The 22,765-nt window shown below is 43.0% G+C and overlaps 1 protein-coding gene across 1 annotated transcript in view; it reads left to right on the top strand.

Moving 5' to 3' along the window:
• Positions 1–22,765, top strand: part of LOC138980731 (uncharacterized) — a 55,772-nt gene that overhangs the window by 22,054 nt on the left and 10,953 nt on the right. The gene's annotated exons all lie outside the window — the stretch shown is intronic.

The following is a 22,765-nucleotide window of genomic DNA, read 5'->3' as shown; positions in this document are numbered from 1 at the left end:
CAGGTTCACTATTAAAAATGACATGTTCAACAAATACAAAACAACAACAACAACAGAAACAACATCGGTTCAAAAAAGGGAGTTTTGCTGAATCTGAACTATTCGGTGCATCAAACACAAGGACTCTACTCCGTAACGACTTTACTGAAAAGTGCAAGGTCAAACGGGGATCCCATTCATAACAACTTCGCGGTGCATACACAGTCACAACCGTAGTTGATGAAATGTTCTTCAGTCATAACTTAGTTTTGCAGCAACCAACAATGTTTTTATTTTAGTTTTTATATTTAGTCAAGTTTTGACTAAATATTTTAACATCGAGGGGGAATCGAAACGAGGGTCGTGGTGTATGTGCGTGTGTCTGTGTGTGTGTGTGTGTGTCTGTGTGTCTGTGTGTGTGTGTGTGTGTGTGTGTGTGTAGAGCGATTCAGACTAAACTACTGGACCGATCTTTATGAAATTTGACATGAGAGTTCCTGGGTATGAAATCCCCGAACGTTTTTTTCATTTTTTTTATAAATGTCTTTGATGACGTCATATCCGGCTTTTCGTGAAAGTTGAGGCGGCACTGTCACGCCCTCATTTTTCAACCAAATTGGTTGAAATTTTGGTCAAGTAATCTTCGACGAAGCCCGGGGTTCGGTATTGCATTTCAGCTTGGTGGCTTAAAAATTAATTAATGACTTTGGTCATTAAAAATCTGAAAATTGTAAAAAAAAATAAAAATTTATAAAACGATCCAAATTTACGTTTATCTTATTTTCCATCATTTGCTGATTCCAAAAACATATAAATATGTTATATTCGGATTAAAAACAAGCTCTGAAAATTAAATATATAAAAATTATTATCAAAATTTTTTTTCGAAATCAATTTTAAAACACTTTCATCTTATTCCTTGTCGGTTCCTGATTCCAAAAATATATAGATATGATATGTTTGGATTAAAAACACGCTCAGAAAGTTAAAACGAAGAGAGGTACAGAAAAGCGTGCTATCCTTCTCAGCGCAACGAATACCCCGCTCTTCTTGTCAATTCCACGGGCACTGCCTTTGCCACGGGCGGCGGAGTGACGATGCTACGAGTATACGGTCTTGCTGCGTTGCGTTGCATTCAGTTTCATTCTGTGAGTTCGACAGCTACTTGACTAAATATTGTATTTTCGCCTTACGCGACTTGTTTTTTATAACAACGCCGTAATCAACAAACATTGTGATATGGGTGTGGTCTAAACGAACATTGTGATATGGGTGTGGTCTAAACGAACATTGTGATATGGGTGTGGTCTAAACGAACATTGTGATATGGGTGTGGTCTAAACGAACATTGTGATATGGGTGTGGTCTAAACGAACATTGAAAATATTATAGCAGCACATGCCAGCGTACTTTGCTGAAAAGAAAGCTTCATTACGTTTTATGCCCTGCGAAATAAAGGTTGTGAAAACTGTATTTCCAGAAAAAGTTTCTTCTTTCTTCTTCTTCTTCTTCTTCTTCTTCTGCGTTCGTGGGCTGAAACTCCCACGTACACTCGTGTTTTTTGCACGAGTGGAATTTTACGTGTATGACCGTTTTTTACCCCGCCATTTAGGCAGCCATACGCCGTTTTCGGAGGAAGCATGCTGGGTATTTTCGTGTTTCTATAACCCACCGAACTCTGACATGGATTACAGGATCTTTTTCGTGCGCACTTGGTCTTGTGCTTGCGTGTACACACGGGGGATGTTCGGACACCGAGGAGAGTCTGCACACAAAGTTGACTCTGAGAAATAAATCTCTCGCCGAACGTGGGGACGAACTCACGCTGACAGCGGCCAACTGGATACAAATCCAGCGCGCTTTCTTTCTTTCTTTATTTGGTGTTTAACGTCGTTTTCAACCACGAAGGTTATATCGCGACGACTCGACCAGCGCGCTGCCGACTGAGTTACATCCCCGCCCCCAGAAAGAGTTTCATTACTCATGAATGTTTGCTCCACAAAAACAAATTAAAATTTGCAATGCCAATATGTTGTTCCATTAACGATAACTTGTTCAAGCAGGAATGTAAAACCTCCATGGGGATAAGGGAAATCTATTGTCAAAAAGACCATGCTTAATACAGACATCCAAACTATTCATACACAAGAGAGTTTCATTTTTGACAACTGGGTTTTGACAAAGATCAAAAAAGCAGAATTTCCTGCGAAAAACATACCCCCCCCCCCAAACAAACAAAAAATAATAATAATAATAATAATAATAATGAAAAGAGCAGGAGCATAATTATATAGTTCATGAGTGAAAAACTGTGCCACAAATGAGACCAAAAATACAATTTCAGAGTTTTCATTTTACAAGTCTGTTGTACAACAAATATACTTGCAATTGGAGAGATTTTTGGGGCGGGGATGTAGCTCAGTCGGTGGCGCGCTGGATTTGTATCCAGTTGGCCGCTGTCAGCGTGAGTTCGTCCCCACGTTCGGCGAGAGATTTATTTCTCAGAGTCAACTTTGTGTGCAGACTCTCCTCGGTCTCCGAACACCCCCGTGTGTACACGCAAGCACAAGACCAAGTGCGCACGAAAAAGATCTTGTAATCCATGTCAGAGTTCGGTGGGTTATAGAAACACGAAAATACCCAGCATGCTTCCTCCGAAAACGGCGTATGGCTGCCTAAATGGCGGGGTAAAAAACGGTCATACACGTAAAATTCCACTCGTGCAAAAAACACGAGTGTACGTGGGAGTTTCAGCCCACGAACGCAGAAGAAGAAGAAGAAGAAGAGGAGAGATGTATTATTGATAACACTGTGATCCAGGAAACCAAACAAAAGCTGCAAAGAGGAAGAGTCCCATTTTCAATATGCCTCTGGCCAACAGAGCGGAGTTAAGAGAACGTTCTATCAGTGGTGACGTTGCAGTCAAGAAAGAATAACAATGCCGTGTTCAAGCGGGATAATGAAAGCAGCAGTGTAATGCATCAGCGAGTTTAATTATTGATAACACTGCGGTCCAACACTAACAAAACAAAACTGCATGAGAGAAGAGAACTGGCTGACAGATCAACGGGGAGTGAATGAAGTTTATTTGATAGCGTGGTGATCATCATAAAACTGCTTGTCCGACAATGAATTATTCAGTCAACATTTAATCCATACCAGACGGTTCTGTGTAAGAGTAAAAGAGAGTGCGGTGTGTTTGTGGGTAGGGGGTATGTTTCAGTCTGTGTGTGTGTGTGTGTGTTTGTGTGGTGTGTAAGTGTGTGTGTGTGTGTTAGTGTGTATATGTTAGTGTGTGTTAGTGTGTGTGTGTGTGTGCATAGACTTATATTATAATATAGGTCCCTGGTGTGTGTTAGTGTGTGTGTTAGTGTGTGTATGTTAGTGTGTGTGTGTGTGTGTGTTAGTGTGTGTGAGTGTGTGTGTGTGTTAGTGTGTGTGTACGTGTGTGTGCTCGCGTGTACGTGTGTGTGTGTGTGTGTGTGTGTGTTAGTGTGTGTGTGTGTTAGTGTGTGTGTGTTAATGTGTGTGTTAGTGTGTGTGTTTGTGTGTTAGTGTGTGTGTTAGTGTGTGTGTGTGTGTGTGTTAGTGTGTGTGTGTGTGTGTGTGTGTGTTAGTGTGTGTGTGTGTGTTAGTGTGTGTGTTAGTGTGTGTGTGTGTGTGTTAGTGTGTGTTAGTGTGTGTGTGTGTGTGTGTCCCTCCTCCCTGTCTGTCTTTCTCTCTCTCTCCCTCCCTCCCCTTTCCTGTATCTCCCGATATATATATATATATATATATATATATATATATATATATATATATATATATATATATATGTTTCTCTCTCTTCGAATCTCTGTCTCCATGTCGTTCTCTCTCTCTCTCTCTCTCTCTCTCTCTCTCTCTCTCTCTCTCTCTCTCTCTCTCTCTCTCTCTCTCTCTTTCCCTCTCTCCCTTTCTCTCCTCCGCTCTCTCTCTCCTCCTCTCTCTCTCTCTCTCCTCTCTCTCTCTCTCTCTCTCTCTCTCTCTCCACCCCCCTCTCCCTCTCTCTCTGTCTCTCCTTTCTCTCCTCTCTCCCCCCCTCTTTCTTTCTATACCAGCAGGTTGTTGGCATAACAAAAGAGGACGGTTTACTCTGAGCTGAGAGGCATCAATGTGAATAATGCTACTCATCGCTTGAGGTGCTTGGTGGTAATGACCACAATACTCTCTGTGGTACACATTCACAGAATCAAGGAATTATAACCTGGAAAACACTGCTACCTGTACCATAGATTACTAAGTAAATGTACATGTATGTATACAACTGCTTAACCAGAAAATCGTATTATGAAATACTAAAGAACATGCATTTCTTAAAGGTACTGTTCTTGGAAGAAAAGATATCATAATCATCGTAAATTGCTGACTTCGGTTTTTTGGGGTAAAATTTAAGTAAGTCATTACTTACATCAACAACGACAAAGTTTCTTCTTCTTCTGCGTTCGTGGGCTGAAACTCCCTCGTACACTCGTGTTTTTTGCACGAGTGGAATTTTACGTGTATGACCGTTTTTTACCCCGCCATTTAGGCAGCCATACGCCGTTTTCGGAGGAAGCATGCTGGGTATTTTCGTGTTTCTATAACCCACCGAACTCTGACATGGATTACAGGATCTTTTTCGTGCGCACTTGGTCTTGTGCTTGCGTGTACACACGGGGGTGGTCGGACACCGAGGAGAGTCTGCACACAAAGTTGACTCTGAGAAATAAATCTCTCGCCGAACGTGGGGACGAACTCACGCTGACAGCGGCCAACTGGATACAAATCCAGCGCGCTACCGACTGAGCTACATCCCCGCCCTGTCGACAAAGTTTCATTTCTTTTGTATTCAAGATTGAATTTTTGTGGTAAGCTGTCACATTCGTCAAGCCACAATTCCGTGTGGTGCTGCAAAGTGAGATCGGGGGAAAACTATCGTGAAATACAATTGTACATTTTCCTTCGACCAGAAAATAGCACCAACAGGAACGCTGTCATTTTGTATCGACTCTCCGGGATACCACCCCCCTCAACTCCTCCCCCCTCCCCCCGATAAGAATTTTAACTTTTTAAAGGAGATCAACATTTTTAACAGGATTTAAAGTAACAAATGTGAACAATGTTAAATGACATTAGCTTCGTCGAACCTTCTACATTTTACTGTGACAGACCTAAACGAAAGTAAGGTTAGGGTTAGTGGCTACTGCCATGTAAAAGACCTAAACGAAAGTAAGGTTAGGGTTAGTGGCTACTGCCATGTAAAAGACCTAAAGGAAAGTAAGGTTAGGGTTAGTGGCTACTGCCATGTAAACTGAGAAATGAGACAGGAAACAAACTTGCATGGGTCCAGGATAGCCATATATATTTTAGAGACAACAACAACAACAACAATTCAATTCAATTCAATTCAACTCAATTCAATTCAATTCAATTCAATTCAATTCAATTCAATTCAATAAAACTTTATTGTCTGAGTGTAACAAACAGAAATTTTTCTTTTGGCTTGTGTATAACATCACATAAAAACAACACTCTCATAACACATAGGCACGTAAGAGTACAAGAACAACAACACAACAAAACAAAACTAATAAACACGGCCAGATAAACTCAACCGTGCACACAATAAGTAAGGGGAACTTTAACCAGTAAACCACTGGAGGCTGTCATCGGCTGCAACTTTAACAATGAAACCATCCTCTGCTGTGCTTCCGCGGTCTGCAAAAAGCTGAATGACTGACATGCAACCAATTCTCCAGCTGCTACCTGTACTCAAACGGGAACAAAGTCGTTAGGCCACACAAACAAAGTTGTATGTTTCTGGCCACCCGACCCTACCTATTTTTTTCCCGCCGACCCTAGACTTTTTTTTTTATTGCATTTGAAAAAAAAATGAAAAAAAAAGCGTCAAAACGAAAGTAACAGACGGCAGACGACACAAGGGGGATAACCCCGCATCCCTTTTGTCTCATTTGTTTTGTAATGTGTTGTCTTTCTCTTTGTATAGTAAATCCAGTCTCTTTGCGTCACTGTATAGTTATTTTCTACCCTGACAACAACAACAACAACAACAACAACAACAACAAAAATTCCTACCTACCTACCCTATTTTTTTGTAGCCGTGTTTCCAGAAACATACAACTTTTTTTTGTTTTGCCTTAGAAGAAACTATGAGCAGTCAACCACCGTTGCCTGTTTTGACTCAACACAATATATTAATGGCTGTTTTCCCCCAGCGGGAATTGTTACAGCTGAATAAATGAATTTCGCAACTGACACATATGATTGCCAACCTGCAAAATCGATTCCGCAACACAAACTGACGGCTTTGCACATGCAGAGAGTATCCTGGCTGTTATTTTTGGCATTTCTCCATAGTTGGCACGTGTAAACACCTTTGATGGTTCTGTGAAAGTTAGCACGATGACGTACACGTTAAGGAACGTATCTTTACTGTTGTCATCGAATCACGAATAGATGTGCACGGTACGGTTCTTCTTCTTCTTGTTGCATGCCGCTACACGTGGAGACCAGCCCAACAGAGAAATGTAGTGGTCATCTGCAGGGACGCCGCCGTGCCGTACAGCTTATCCTGGATGGGAGTCGGCTCCGGCCACATCACGGTACGGTTGATAATCGGGTGTAATATTTGCTCCCGTCTTTGACGTTCCCACAATTGGCGTTCCCATTATAGGCATTTCCATAGTTGGCGGTCCCACACTTTGTGTTGCCATTGCAGGCGTTTCCGTAGTTGAGGTTCCCGTCATTGGCTGTCGATGTCCTGTTATTGGTGTTTCCGTAGTTGACATTTCCAAAATGTTCTTTTCAATCGGCGCTACAGCAATTGGTGTTTCCGTTATTGGCGTTCCCGTAGTTGATGTTTCCGTCATTGGTGTTGGGGTATATTGGTGTTTCCGTTATTGCCTGCATCAGTAAGTGTTAACATTATAAGTGTTCCTGCCAACTTTGTCGCGGCACCTTCATTGTACATAACGAACGTTACTGTCGTTGGTGGTCACGTGATTGCGGTCTTTGTGTTAAGAATGTAGACTGAATAAAAATCTGGATTTATTATGCCTGAAAAATACACTTTACACGACTGTCGACAGTCAGTGCAAACACGACTTTTTCCGCACTATTACAATTTACAACAGATAACTTAGTCAATTCCTTGTTACTTTTGGCGTTAACAGCCGGCGTTGTGCGTATATAATTTACCAATTTTCCTTGAGTAACATTGACCGCAATCTGGTTCAAGTACAAAAGGAGAAGTCACTGTCTTTGACTTGCTGAAACCGAATTACGGCAATCTTGAAAACCACGTGCGTCGCGTGAGATCGATGCAGCGAGACCAATATTGTGTAGGCAGAGATAAGCAACGCCCATTGCGAAGATGCTAATGGTGGGAGGGCCAATTATTGGCACAAGTGGTGGGATTAGCACATCAGCCAGAGTGGGGCACACCATGCGTGACTGATAGTTTTGGTTAACCACAGCCATAACGGGGAACACGATGCGTGACTGATAGTTTTGGTTAACCACAGTCAGTGGGACACACGATGCGTGACTGATAGTTTTGGTTAACCACAGTGGACCACACGATGCGTGACTGATAGTTTTGGTTAACCACAGCCACAGTGGGACACACGATGCGTGACTGATAGTTTTGGTTAACCACAGCCATAGTGGGGAACACGATGCGTGACTGATAGTTTTGGTTAACCACAGCCACAGTGGGACACACGATGCGTGACTGATAGTTTTGGTTAACCACAGTGGACCACACGATGCGTGACTGATAGTTTTGGTTAACCACAGCCAGAGTGGGGCACACGATGCGTGACTGAAAGGTTTGGTTAACCACAACCACAGAGACGAGAGACTGGCAGCTGTAGCCAGTCAACCACGAGTACACCTAGGTTATCCACTTGACTTAGATCAATTTAACTTAGGCAAAAAAACAAAAAAAAGTCTGTTTACGGTATCCCGACCGACCCTATTTTTTCGCGCGACCCTAGACTTTTTTTTTTGGCATTTGGGGGGTGAAAAAAAAGAAAGAAAAGAAAAACAAATTAAAAAATTTAGTTTAGCATTGTGTAGCGTAGCGTAGCATAGAGTAGTTTAGTGCGGCGTACTGGACGGCAATGTATTCTATACAGAAGCAAATAAGGATAGTGACATAGAGCTATACCCGTTCACTCATGGCCAGTATTCTATACAGAAGCAAATAAGGATAGTGACATAGAGCTATACCCGTTCACTCATGGCCAGCTGTACTGCAATGTACGCTATACAGAAGCAAATAAGGATAGTGACATAGAGCTATACCCGTTCACTCATTGCCAGCTGTACTGCAATGTATGCTATACAGAAGCAAAAAAGGAGAGTGACAAGAGGTATACCCGTTCACCCATGGCCAGCTGTACTGCAATGTACGCTATGCAGAAGCAAAAAAGGAGAGTGACAAGATGACATCTATACCCGTTCACCCATGGCCAGCTGTACTGCAATGTACGCTATACAGAAGCAAAAAAGGAGAGTGACAAGATGACATCTATACCCGTTCACCCATGGCCAGCTGTACTGCAATGTACGCTATACAGAAGCAAAAAAGGAGAGTGACAAGATGACATCTATACCCGTTCACCCATGGCCAGCTGTACTGCAATGTACGCTATACAGAAGCAAAAAAGGAGAGTGACAAGATGACATCTATACCCGTTCACCCATGGCCAGCTGTACTGCAATGTACGCTATACAGAAGCAAAAAAGGAGAGTGATATAGAGGTATACCCGTTCACCCATGGCCAGCTGTACTGCAATGTACGCTATACAGAAGCAAAAAAAGAGAGTGACAAGAGGTATACCCGTTCACCCATGGCCAGCTGTACTGCAATGTACGCTATACAGAAGCAAAAAAGGAGAGTGATATAGAGGTATACGGTAATACCCGTTCACCCATGGCCAGCTGTACTGCAATGTACGCTATACAGAAGCAAAAAAAGAGAGTGACAAGAGGTATACCCGTTCACCCATTCGACCAGCTGTACTGCAATGTACGCTATACAGAAGCAAAAAAGGTGAGTGACAAGAGGTATACCCGTTCACTCATGGCCAGCTGTACTGCAATGTACGCTATACAGAAGCAAAAAAGGAGAGTGACAAGAGGTATACCCGTTCACTCATGGCCAGCTGTACTGCAATGTACGCTATACAGAAGCAAAAAAGGAGAGTGATATAGAGGTATACGGTAATACCCGTTCACCCATGGCCAGCTGTACTGCAATGTACGCTATACAGAAGCAAAAAAAGAGAGTGACAAGAGGTATACCCGTTCACTCATGGCCAGCTGTACTGCAATGTACTCTATACAGAAGCAAAAAAGGAGAGTGACAAGAGGTATACCCGTTCACTCATGGCCAGCTGTACTGCAATGTACGCTATACAGAAGCAAAAAAGGAGAGTGACAAGAGGTATACCCGTTCACCCATTCGACCAGCTGTACTGCAATGTACGATATACAGAAGCAAAAAAGGAGAGTGACAAGAGGTATACCCGTTCACCCATGGCCAGCTGTACTGCAATGTACGCTATACAGAAGCAAAAAAGGAGAGTGACAAGATGACATCTATACCCGTTCACCCATGGCCAGCTGTACTGCAATGTACGCTATACAGAAGCAAAAAAGGAGAGTGACAAGATGACATCTATACCCGTTCACCCATGGCCAGCTGTACTGCAATGTACGCTATACAGAAGCAAAAAAGGAGAGTGACGGGGCCCGGTAGCTCAGTTGGTAGAGCACTGGACTTGTGATCGAAAGGTCGCAGGTTCGAATTCGGGCCGGGACGGACACGAGTCAACTTTATGTGCAGACCCAGAGACGGAAGCCATGTCCCGCCCCCGTGTCATCACAATGGCACGTAAAAGACCTTGGTCATTCTGCCATAAGTGCAGGTGGCTGAATACACCAAAACACGCAGACACCTGGGTAGCGCGACTCCGTTGCTGCTAGCTTTCCACTGGGAGGAAGCGACCCGAATTTCCCAGCGATGGGACAATAAAGTAATGAAAATGAAAATGAAATGAAAAAAGGAGAGTGACATAGAGCTATACCCGTTCAATCATGGCCAGCTGTACTGCAACATACTGATGTATCTGTAGCTGTAGGTATTGCATTGTAACACTTGGGGGGGGGGGGGGGGTGTACATACTGATCTATCTGTAGCTGTAGGCGTGTTTTGTACTGTTACACTTGGGGGGGGGGGGAGGGCGGTTTGTACATACTGATGTATCTGTAGCTGTAGGTGTGTTATGTACTGTTACAGTAGGCGGGGAGGGGGGGGGGTTGAACATACTGCTGTATATGTAGCTGTAGGTGTGTTTTGCACGCAGGGGGGGGGGGGGGGGTTGTACATACTGCTGTATCTGTAGGTCTAGGTGTGTTTTGCACTCTACACGGGGGAAGGCGGTTGAGTGTTGTACATACTGCTGTATCTGAAGCTGTAGGTATGTTTTGTACTGTTACAGTGGTGGCAGCGGGGGGAGGGGGATGTACATAATTCTGAATCTGTAGCTGTAAATGAGTTTTGTACTGTTACAGTGGTGGGGGGGTTGGGGGTTGTACATACTGCTGTATCCGCTGTAGCTGTACGTGTGTTTTGCACTGTTACTAAGGGGGAGGGGAGGTGTACATACTGCTGTAGCTGTAGCTGTAAGTAATTTTTGCACTGTCACTTGGGGGGGTGTATATACTGCTGAATCTGTTGCTGTAGGTGTGTTTTATACTGTAATACTGAGGGGGGGGGTGTATACGGCTGTATCTGTAGCTGTAGGTGTGTTTTGTACTGTTACAGTGAGGGCGGTAGGGGCGAGGGGTTCTACATACTGCTGTATCTGTAGCTGGTGATGTGTTTTGCACTGTTACACTGGGGGGGGCGGGGGGGAGTTGTACACACTGCTGTATCTGTAGGGTTTTTTCCACTGTAACACTGAGGGGAGGGGGGTTGTACTGCTGTAGCTGTAAGTGAATTTTGCACTGTTACACTTGGGGAGGGGGGGGGGGGTGGTACATACTGCTGTATCTGTAGCTGCACCCAGCCAGCAAGACATTAGCGGCCGATAGTCGGCCGAACACCCTTCAAAAAGTCGGGCAGGTGACGTCAAAAGAGACGACGCGGGTGTTGGCCCGACTAACTTTTGCAAAGAGGCAACGAGGCGGCCGACAGGCGGCCGAACACCTGTACTATGGCGGCACGCATCCGGTCCGATGTTAATCGGCCCGATGGCTTGTTGGACCTGCGGCCCGACACCTTATGCCGACATCGTCCCGATGTCTTCCCGCTGAAATCGATATCTTCCCGATGTCGGCATAAGGTGTCGGGCCGCAGGTCCAACAAGTCATCGGGCCGATTAACATCGGACCGGATGCGTGCCGCCATAGTGCAGGTGTTCGGCCGCCTATCGGCCGCCTCGTTGCCTCTTTGCAAAAGTTAGTCGGGCCAACACCCGCGTCGTATGTTTTGACGTCACCGGCCCGACTTTTTGAAGGGTGTTCGGCCGATTATCGGCCGCTAATGTCTTGCTGGCTGGGAATGTACTCTATACAGAAGCAAATAAGGATAGTGACATAGAGCTATACCCGTTCACTCATGGCCAGCTGTACTGCAATGTACTCTATACAGAAGCAAATAAGGATAGTGACATAGAGCTATACCCGTTCACTCATGGCCAGCTGTACTGCAATGTACTCTATACAGAAGCAAATAAGGAGAGTGACATAGCGGCTATACCCGTTCACTCATGACCAGCTGCCGTTCTCTATCGATAGCAAGACAGGTAATTTAAAGCTTTATCCATTCAGCTACCAATACGTTAGTGTACTTTAGTCTACTGTACTGCACTGTATTGCAATAAAACCACAGTTGAAGGGAGTCTTTGTGAGGTTCATATGGTCAAACCTAAGAAACTGTATTCTATAGAATGCAAGATGAGTGATTTAGAGTTTGACAATAATATTGGCACAGTTATATAGCGCCTACAGGTTGAACCAGTCAACGACCATCGACGACTGTAGTTTAGTGTACTGTGAGTGTGTGGATATATATAGGTGGTAGCTGGGTATCAGAGAGAGAGAGAGAGAGAGAGAGAGAGAGAGAGAGAGAGAGAGAGAGAGAGAGAGAGAGAGAGAGAGAGAGAGAGAGAGAGAGAGAGAGAATAACAATTCTTTATTTTTCGAGGGTAACAAGAAAAACATAGATATGCTTGTTTGCATCTGGCCCTCGCCCTAAAGAGGGACTAATCTACGAGAGTGAGAGAGGAGAGACAGACAGACAGACAGACAGACAGAGAGAGACATCGGAGAGAGAGAGAGTGAGAGAGAGAGAATACTGTGCTCCACTCCACTATACCATGTCGTACTGCAGTGTACTCTACGGTATAAAATAGCGGATACAGAGCCTGACTGAAAGATTTATTCGGTCAGCCACAAATAGTCCCGCTCCGAAACGTGGGCTAAGTGATTTAGAGCCTTAACCAGTCAGCCACCGAGCTCGTACAGCAGAGTATGGGCAAGGGAGATAAGCGAGTGACTGAGGACGCCAAGAGAGATGAGCAGTATTGATTGACGGCTGAATGGAAACTGCACTAGCGCACAATAGATCTCCTTCGCGTGCTCGGCGGGGTGACACCCTCTGTGATTTATTTACTCTGGCTCTGATAGAATTGTGACACTTGTCTGCAGTGAGCTGCCCCTTCTTGAGGGATGAGAACAGATTGCCCGAGATTCTGAGATGGTTGCTTGTTCATGGTCTGCTGGCTACATTGTCTTCTTGCTAGGTCTTCGTGCTATTGCCATAGATTCTGAGATGGTTGCTTATTCATGGTCTGTTTGTTAGATTGTCTTCCTACGATGTCTTCGTGCTTTTGCTATAGATTCTGAGATGGTTGCTTGTTCTTGGTCTGCTGGCTACATTGTCTTCTTGCTAGGTCTTCGTGCTATTGCCATAGATTCTGAGATGGTTGCTTATTCATGTTCTGCTGTTAGATTGTCTTCCTACGATGTCTTCGTGCTTTTGCTATAGATTCTGAGATGGTTGCTTGTCCTTGGTCTGCTGGCTACATTGTCTTCTTGCTAGGTCTTCGTGCTATTGCCATAGATTCTGAGATGGCTGCTTATTCATGTTCTGCTGTTATATTGTCTTCCTACGATGTCTTCGTGCTTTTGCTAGAGGTTCTGAGATGGTTGTTTGTTTATGGTCTGCCTGCTAGAATATCTTCTTGCTATATCTTCATACTATTGCTAAATATAATTGTAAGATGTCTTCTCATTGATGGTATGTCTGATAAAATGTGTTCATAATATGATTTCGTGCTATTGCCAAAGATTCTGAGATGTCTTCTCGCTCTCGACGATTTTTGCTCAGATCAGATGATCAGATCAAGATGATCAGATCAAGATGATCAGATCAAGGGTTTACGAGGCTTGCCGTCAGACAAACATCCTATGGAAAAGTTACGATGTTTGCCACAAAACAGGCACAGACAGAAAGAAAGATGTAGGAACTGTTGCAGTCAGGCAAAGGGCTTCGAAGTTTTGCATCCAGACCGTCAGGACATGAACGCATTAAAAACGCGAAAGGGGAGGGGGGGGGGGGGGCGTCAGTCCAACTGCAGATGAAGTTTTGAGGAGTTTGGCCATCACAGGGACAGGATATAACGCTTTACCTGTTTAGACATCTGACCCAAAGCGGTTAAACGGTCCATGAAACCACAGCAGATGAACAATTAATCTATGAGTTTTTCCATCTAACCCATAGCAAATGAATGTTATGACTTTTTCATCCGACAACCAGCTGATAAACGATTAACGCATTTTCCCATCCGACCCATGGCAGATAAACAGTTTTTGAGTTTTGCCATGTGACCTATAACAGATGGACGATTTATGAGTTTTGCCATGTAACCCATAACAGATGAACGGTTTATGAATTTACCCATCCGACCCACAGCAGATGAACTGTTTATGAGTTTTGCCATCTGACCCAAATTAAATTAACGGTATGTGAGTTTTGGGTTATACCATGTGACCCATTGCAGATGGACGGTTTATGAATTCTCTCATCAGACCCACAGCAGATGAAAGGTTTATGAGGTTTTCCAGCATACTCAAGGCGACAAACTGCTCCGAGTTTCGCCGTCAGTACACCGGAGATAAATTGTTCATGGATTTTCCTGTTCGACCCGGGGCATTAAAGAGTTTGGGAGTTTTACTATCAGATCGGCGGCACAAAAAGGTTAACGTGTTCGGGCTTCAGACAGATGGCTGATAAAAGAACGGTTCATCAGTTGTGCGATCAGTCTTCCCGCGGCGAGGAGAGTCCACGAGATTTGCTATTAGACCCGACAGCAGCACGAGGCTTTACGAGGGACGTACAGGCTGCGGTCGGAATTTCACTGAAGCGCGGCGTGAAAAATCAATTGCATTCGATGAAGACGACAAGAAGCTTTTACATGTGATATTTAAACCCAGTCGTATTTTATTAAAGAACTTCTTTTCTTTTTTTTCGACTCCTCTTCCATTTGTCATTCTGTCTGTCTGTCTCTGTCTGTCTGTCTGTCTCTGTCTGTCTGTCTCTGTCTGTCTGTCTGTCTGTCTCTGTCTCTCTCTCTCTCTCTCTCTCTCTCTCTCTCTCTCTCTCTCTCTCTCTCTCTCTTGGCGTTTTGAAAATGGTGATACTATTTAATATGTTCCTTCTTCAATTAGTTCATTTATATCATCATCATCATCATAATCATCATAATCATTATCATCATCATCATCACCATCATCATCATCATCATCAACGTCATCATTACCATTGCCATAGTTATTTTTTGTTTTATGACAACTGCGAATTCAGTGTTGGTACTTTACTGTTTGGGTCTGTTAAAAAATGTGTGCGACAATAAAAGTAAATAGCTATTATGAAACACTGTTATGAGCGATTGAGGGACAGGGCGATGGAAGATTAAGCTTCGCATAAAAAGTAACCCTAATGTTATTAATTCTGAATCTGAATCTGAATCTCAGTTTCTCCCTCCCCCTCTTTTTTCACCTGTGTGCTAAACTTCTGGTTCCGTTGTTCATCCTCTCTCCTTTTCTCTGTCAAAATAAACAAAAAGCCTTAACACACATTACTTGTGGTGATGGAGATAACAGACAATAAAGCGTTTGTCCTTCTTTCTCATCGCACAATGTTTTTTTCTCCCTAACTGCAAAATTCAGGTGACAAGTTAAAAATGAAGACAGAAAGAAACCAACAGAAACAGAAAACGAGGTTTGCTTTGTAATATGTTTCTCCAGGTGTAGTTTCAATTCTAAAAACCTCTTCCCCCCCATACAAAAAAAAAAGAAAATCAACACAGAAACGGCCTCAAATCATCCCTTGAAGTATTGATGCAGCCACAGGAGTGGGTGTCTAGAAGAAGCGAACGAGAAGCAGAGGAAGATCTCTTGAGGTCCTTAGTTCGGTCTAGTTTTTGTATCAATGACATCATCCACCAGGTTCTCCATAGAGTGCAAAAGAAGTGTTTTCAAAGTTTAGTTATTCTAGGTAGTGCATGATAGTCAGTCTAGACAATGATTCTCAGCACATGGAGCCTCCACCCATGATAGTCAGTCTAGACGATGATTCTCAGCACATGGAGCCTCCACCCATGATAGTCAGTCTAGACGATGATTCTCAGCACAGGGAGCCTCCACCCATGATAGTCAGTCTAGACGATGATTCTCAGCACATGGAGCCTCCACCCATGATAGTCAGTCTAGACGATGATTCTCAGCACAGGGAGCCTCCACCCATGATAGTCAGTCTAGACGATGATTCTCAGCACGGGGAGCCTCCACCCATGTTAGTCAGTCTAGACGATGATTCTCAGCACATGGAGCCTCCACCCATGATAGTCAGTCTAGACGATGATTTTCAGCACAGGGAGCCTCCACCCATGATAGTCAGTGTAGACGATGATTCTCAGCACATGGAGCCTCCACCCATGATAGTCAGTGTAGACGATGATTCTCAGCACATGGAGCCTCCACCCATGATAGTCAGTCTAGACGATGATTCTCAGCACATGGAGCCTCCACCCACTTTTTCACCCCTCACAACAAAGGGACGCATCAGCATTTGCTAGATTTCAGATGTATAATCCCAAAACCCAACGGATTTCATCTGCTAGACTTTTAACGAATTCGAAAGGATGTGAATGCAACATCCAACGATGCATATTCGGGACTCTGGTGCTGGAGAGTCAGGCTGCTTCAACCTCCACATGTCCCCAAGGAACCGAAGTAATGCCTCTTTTGAGACAATGAAGTATTAATGTATTGTTTTTATTGTATTTTGTTGTATTGAATTGCATTGTAAAGTCCTATCCTAAAACATAGACTTGTACTTTCTGTCTTAGGCCAACAAAAAAAATTGTCTGTTTCTGGTCACCCGACCGACCCTAAATTTCGGCGCCGACCCTAAACTTTTTTTTTCCAAACTCAAAAAAATTTCCCATTTGTCCAAGCTCAAGATGTAAGATGTCTCAAGTCTTCTTTTCTGTTTCATCATGGAAATATCAGACCAGGTAAACAAAGAAAAACATGTCATACTCTTTCAGTCTTTGTCACAGATTTGTAAATGTGTTGAGTGTCTTGTCTCTATGTATAGTGAATCCAGTCTCTTTGCGCGATTTTTAAAGTTAGTTTTATTGGTCTACATTTGGGGGGGAAAAAAAGAAAAAAAAATCCCTACCTACCTACCCTATTTTTTTTTTAGCCATGTTACCAGAAACAGACAAAAAAAATTTTGGCCTTATGAACAATATTGTCCGCTCAAAATCCAGGAACACTGTTTGGCTGAGGACTATCGTTCTTAGGAACGTATGTCTGCAGGACTAACTTTCGCAGCGCAAAATTGTTCCGATTGCAAAGGTAAAGGAATCGTCCCTAAGATCTGGCAAGGTCAAATCCGTCAGAAAAAGTGTCCGAGTCTTAGGCAGCCAAGACTGATTTGTACGGTTTTATTCTGTTTATATCAAGTGGGAAATGCTGGAATCCATTTGTGCCTGCGTGAAGTAAAGGACTGTGCTTTTCTAGGCCAAAATGTATACCATATAAAATAGTAGACTGAAATTAGGATTCTGTTAAAAATATCGACATTAAGTTAAAATATTGGCCGGTTTCAAGTAAGTATCAGTTTTTTTGCATTCAAAAACAGGCTCAATTTCTCTCTTTCAAAGTGTTGGAGGTAAACAAATAAGAGGTGTTGGTGAAGTCATATTCCGTCTGTTCATGGCTGACAAAACCGATCGAGGGATCTCACGAAACGTCCGCGTATTTTCATCTGCTCCTATGTGTGCAAATCAAGTGGCAAAAAATACAACACAGAAGGAATTAGGGGCGGTAAGGCAGCCGGCGCTTGATCCAATTACTTCCCTTTGCCGAGAGCCGCACTTGGTTGGGAATGAAATGAGACAAGGCGGAAAATGTCCTTGTCTGCTCTGCTGCCGCCCAAAGAAAGTAGTCCTCGGGGCTCGCCGCTAGGAGGCCAGGGTCGCTGCGGAGTGGGCACATTTCAATTTCACCGAAAATCGAAGAGCGGGGATGTCATTTTCTGTTACACTTTTCTTTTTCCTCTTACTTTTTCCTCTTTCTTCTTCTTCTTCTTCTTACCCCGCACCGCGTGAAACGTGGCAGCAAGGATTCTGTGAGATAACCAACAACACCGTCTACAGTGCATATTGCAGGCTTCCTCCTCCACAAAGTATGTTTTCAGATTATTTGATGATCAAATCCAAAAGAGACTGCCCACGTTCCAAAATTCAGAATAAAAAAACAAGAAAGTTAATTTGTTGGAACGTTTGTTTTTGACAAAACAATACGTGACAATCACAAATATGTCGACCCAACGGTCTTTTAAGTGCACAGACAAACAATAAGTAATTCGCTTGCTGTTTACCACCAAGCGGCCGAAAACTCAGCCAAGCTAAGTTCTTGTTACGTATTGTTTGTATGTGCACTTAAAAGACCGTTGGGTCGACATATTTGTGATTGTAACGTATTGTTTTGTCAATAACAAACGATCCAACAAATAACCTTTCTTGGTTTTTTTTATTCAGATTATTTGATGGTTAGGTGTGTAAGAAAGAGCTCTTGTGTTTGCTTGGCGACATTTGAGCAAAGTTAGTTATTACCAATATACAACGGTTAACTAATTCAGATTGTAGTTAACACAAACATCACAAAGTTTAGGGCATAATGTTCCGAATTCGTTCGTGTAACTTGTTGCGTACATTTCATTAACCTTTACCCTTTAGCATGCTATTTTGCCATCTAATGTTACTCTTCTAGTGGCAAATCCAAAACAAAGAGACTGCAAACGTTCCAATGTGAATGTCACGCATTGTTTTGTCAATAACAAACGTTCCAACAACGGCCACCTTTCTTGTTTTTTTATTCTACTAGTGGAAAATGGATTCATTTCGTAATACAATCATTCATTCGCTCGGCTTCCTGGCGAGTGGGCGAAAACTGAAATCCATCAAGATAAGTTTATTGTGATGTTTGTTTGTCTGTTCACTTAAAAGACCGTTGGGATGACATATTTGAGACTGTAACGTAATTTTGTCAATAACAACGTTCTAACAACTTACCTTTCTTGTTTTTTTGATTCTGAAATATGGAACGTTGGCAGTCTCTTTGTTTTTGATTCTACTAGTGGCAGTTATTTGGCCATCTCATTTCACTCTACTACAAAGCAACCAATATTGAGAGTACCAAGAGACCGCAACACGGTGGCCTATTCAGTCTTGAGTCGAGCGTTTAAAAATGCCTGAGCCTGAAGGCGGGTGTAACTTACACAGGTCTCGTGGTATCAGTCTGCCTTAGAGATGAGGACGACTATCCTTGGCACAAAGGGTCAAAAATCCAAAAAATAAGCCCTTAAAAAAATAAGGCCTTATTTTTGAAAATATGCCCATATTTTTGAAAATAAGCCCTTATTTCTAAAATAAGGCCTTATTTTCCATTATTAAGGCCTTAAATCTTTAAGCCCTTAAAAAAATATGGGCATAAAAAAATAAGCCCTTATTTGAAAATAAGGCCTTACGAGAAATAAGGCCTTATTTCTGTAAGGCCTTAATAAAAATAAGGGCATACAAAAATAAGGGCATAAAAAAATATGGGCATAAAAAAATATGGGCATAAAAAAATAAGGGCATAAAAAAATAAGGCCTTATTTTTTTGACCAATCATGAAGCTGAATAGAATTCGGCTGCGCCGCTCATGCGCAGAGATCTCATAAGAAACATGGCGAATGGGGGGTTCACAGATCGTGATGAAGTTTTGAGAAGAATTTGTGCTGAAATTGCAAATTGCGAGAGAATTGGGGTTTTGGCGAGTTTGTGCACGCTTTCGAATGCGTGAAGCCATGCTGTATCCGCTCGATGTTATGACGGATGTTTTGAACGAGAGGCGAGTTTGTGCGCGCTTTCGAATGTCCGGATGCGCAGTAGCGATGCGCAGAAAAATATGGGCATATTTTTTTAAGGGCTTATTTTTTTATGGGCATAATTTTTTAAGGGCTTATTTTTTTGAGGTCATAACAGAAATTATTTCAGTAAGGCCTTAACAGAAATAAGGCCTTATTTCATTATGCCCTTATTTCCTTATGGCTGTAAATATTTAAGGCCTTATTTATAGAAATATGGGCATATTTTCAAAAATATGGGCATATTTTTTTAAGGGCTTATTTTTTGGATTTTTGACCCTTTGTGCCAAGGATAGACGACAGTTGGCCAGATGGCCAGAATAGCGCGCTGCATTTTCCTGCATAGAACTAAGGCGCGTCTGCCGCGACGATGCCTGAGCTAAACATTGGTAGGCACTGCTCACAGCCCGGCACACGGCACTGTAAACATTCCCCGTCCATTCACCTCTCTCGCCACCATCCGCCCTACCCTTGGTCTCATGCCTGTATTGGTAAGGCGTCCGCCCAGTGAGCGGGAGGTCGTGGGTTCGAACCCCGGCCGGGTCATACTTAAGACTTTAAAATTGGCAATCTAGTGGCTGCTCCGCCTGGCGTCTGGCATTATGGGGTTAGTGCTAGGACTGGTTGGTCCGGTGTCAGAATAATGTGACTGGGTGAGACATGAAGCCTGTGCTGCGACTTCTGTCTTGTGTGTGGCGCACGTTAAATGTCAAAGCAGCACCGCCCTGATATCACCCTTCGTGGTGGACTGGGCGTTAAGCAAACAAACAAACAAACAAAGTACCGAGAGGTTTCCGTTGTTGTTCCAGCCCTGCAAACCAGACTGGTCTTGTTTTCAGTTGCTGAAACCAGTACTTTCCGGTGATTACCAAAGTTACGATTCTCCAGTTTTTAACCTGGGTTACTCACAGGTCGAAACCTAATTAACAATCTCATGCTAAATTCATCGAATGACCTGATGTTTCTCGCCCCTTTAAAGAAGTGGGAGTTTTTAATTCGATCGTAGCGAATAGAGAACTCGTCTCAGTAACGAGAACTAACGGATCATGCAGCCATTATGCAGCCATCTCAGCATCAAAGATAGAGACTTCTACACTCAAGGATTGTCGTAAGAGTGCTCCAAGTCTGTGGAATCACACAGAAACAAGACTGGGGATGGGGAATGCTATGGTCGATATGACACCATGGTCGACGATCTCTTTCCAGTATGCAAACAGCACAAGTGCTATTCAAAACAATCAACGGAGAAGGGTTGGTAGTCGAGACAATATATCGCTGACTTTTTTTTATTCTGTTGGGTAACCGAGCAAACGTACCGGTCCTCAAAGTATCTGGTCTTAGTCGTTGTTTGTCCTGAACGTTTCTCATCTCAATATTCTTTGGTAACCGTGGTTTCTTGACCTGAGTGAGTTTGTACTTTGTGGGTTTTTTCCGTAAATGTCTGGAGTTTTTGGTTTAACTTATTCTTTTGGGGCTGCTATTTGGTACTTAAATGTATAACTGAATTATTGCCGTATTTGTGTACGTGTTTGATATATAGTAAGGACAGAATGTAAGACTAGGCTGGTGCCTTAAACCTCTGTCCTATGTGTAAAAGACCGTTCAATCAATCGATCGATCGATTTATCTTCCGTAAGTTCCGTTCTTAAGTCGATGGGGTAAGTGATTTCTGGTCGGAATGGTTTTTTAAAAACATTATTTCATTTAATTTCAAAGTCATCACAAAAACAATCATCAGTACTTCAACAAACACAAATAAAACCTTCTTTACAAAATCATCGCAAAAACAACCTCCCGCAGTGGGGCACTGCGGTTATGAAATTAAAGGCCCCTCCTGTTTTTGGAACCGCAGGAGCTTTCTAGTTTGCTGTTTGGTAGATTTTTGGTTCCTCTTTCCTGTCATGCTCTCTTTTTCTTCATGAATTCTTTTCTTTTTTCTGCCTTCTTGCTCATTCACCTGTATTTTTTCCAAAAATCTCTTCTCTTGCCGCTTGTCTCGCGATTCATGTATAGTTTAATCTGTTAGTGTTCTGATGTAAGTCCAGCAGTAGATAGGTTAAGCCTATTTTAACATACTGGAAACTGGTAATCTTCCAGTAGGTATTAATTTAGTTTTACTAAAGCCTGCTGGGACACAAGTAATGGGTTAGTGCATTTGTAAACAGGAATCGCTTGACAAGTGGCCCCCTTCATCCCCCCCTTCCTCGTCCTGATATGGCTCTGCGTAGTCGGCTGGACGTTAAGCAACAAATAAACAAACAAACAAAAAGCAAAAACAACCATCAGTACTTCAACAAACACAAATAAAACCTACTTTACAAAATCATCGCAAAAACAACCATCAGTACTTCAACAAATAGGGCTACGGCTTATCTTAGTGTCCGCAGTGTGTTGTTGCAACCAGAGATGGTCAGGACATCTTGGTGGTGGTGTCTTCCCCTCGGGGTCTCTGGGGTGTGACTTTTCCTGGTTCTGATTAAAGGTCTCTGGTGACTAACATTTCTGTTCTTAAAGGTTTCTCTCAAGCCTTTCACCCCTGTTCCCCGATTCTTCAGGCATTTTTCTGGGGTGTTTTTTATTCTTCGTCTGTTTGTTATGGTTTGTGGTTTTTTTTCAAATCCTGTCGGGTTCGCATGCGTCTAGCAGACACAACCCTTTGGATTCTTGGAAATCGATCTGAAATCTTGCAACACAGTGTGTGTAAGCGGCCAGTAAACCCTGCCTGTCACAACGAAGCATGCCCCGTCCCTGCTTTTCATACCCCCTGTTCTCATATCTTCCTTAGCATCTGTCCATCAAGCCCAAACTGGGTTGTCTCCCTCCCTCTTTCCTTCCACTTGTTGTCTCCACACCATCTCCTCAACCCACTCCCCCCCCCCCTTGGATCTAACCATCCCCCCATATCTTCTAACCCACCCCCTTATCTGCTTCTGTAAATCAAAGGGGGGAATTGCAGTTTGGCCTAAAAAAAAAATAGGTGTGGTTACGGTAACCCGACCTACCCTATTTTTAGGGGCCGATCCTATAACTTTTTATTATATTTGTCAAAAAAAAAAAAAACGAGTGCAAAATACGCAATGAAAGCGAAAGCGCCCGTGTCGCACACTTATTTCCCTGTCAAGTAGGTTTAATTTGTACACATTAGAAAAAAAAGTTTAAAAAAAAAAGTGATTGCCTACCTACCTACCCTATTTTGTTTGGCTATGTTACCGTAACCACACCTATTTTTTTTTGGCCTTAACTCGAAACTAACCAAATAACGACACCAG

Source organism: Littorina saxatilis, linkage group LG11 (assembly GCF_037325665.1).
Source record: "Littorina saxatilis isolate snail1 linkage group LG11, US_GU_Lsax_2.0, whole genome shotgun sequence".
Classification (NCBI taxonomy): Eukaryota; Metazoa; Mollusca; class Gastropoda; order Littorinimorpha; family Littorinidae; genus Littorina; species Littorina saxatilis.
Note: the sequence above shows the minus strand (reverse complement) of the source record. Positions and strands in the feature narration are given on the sequence as shown.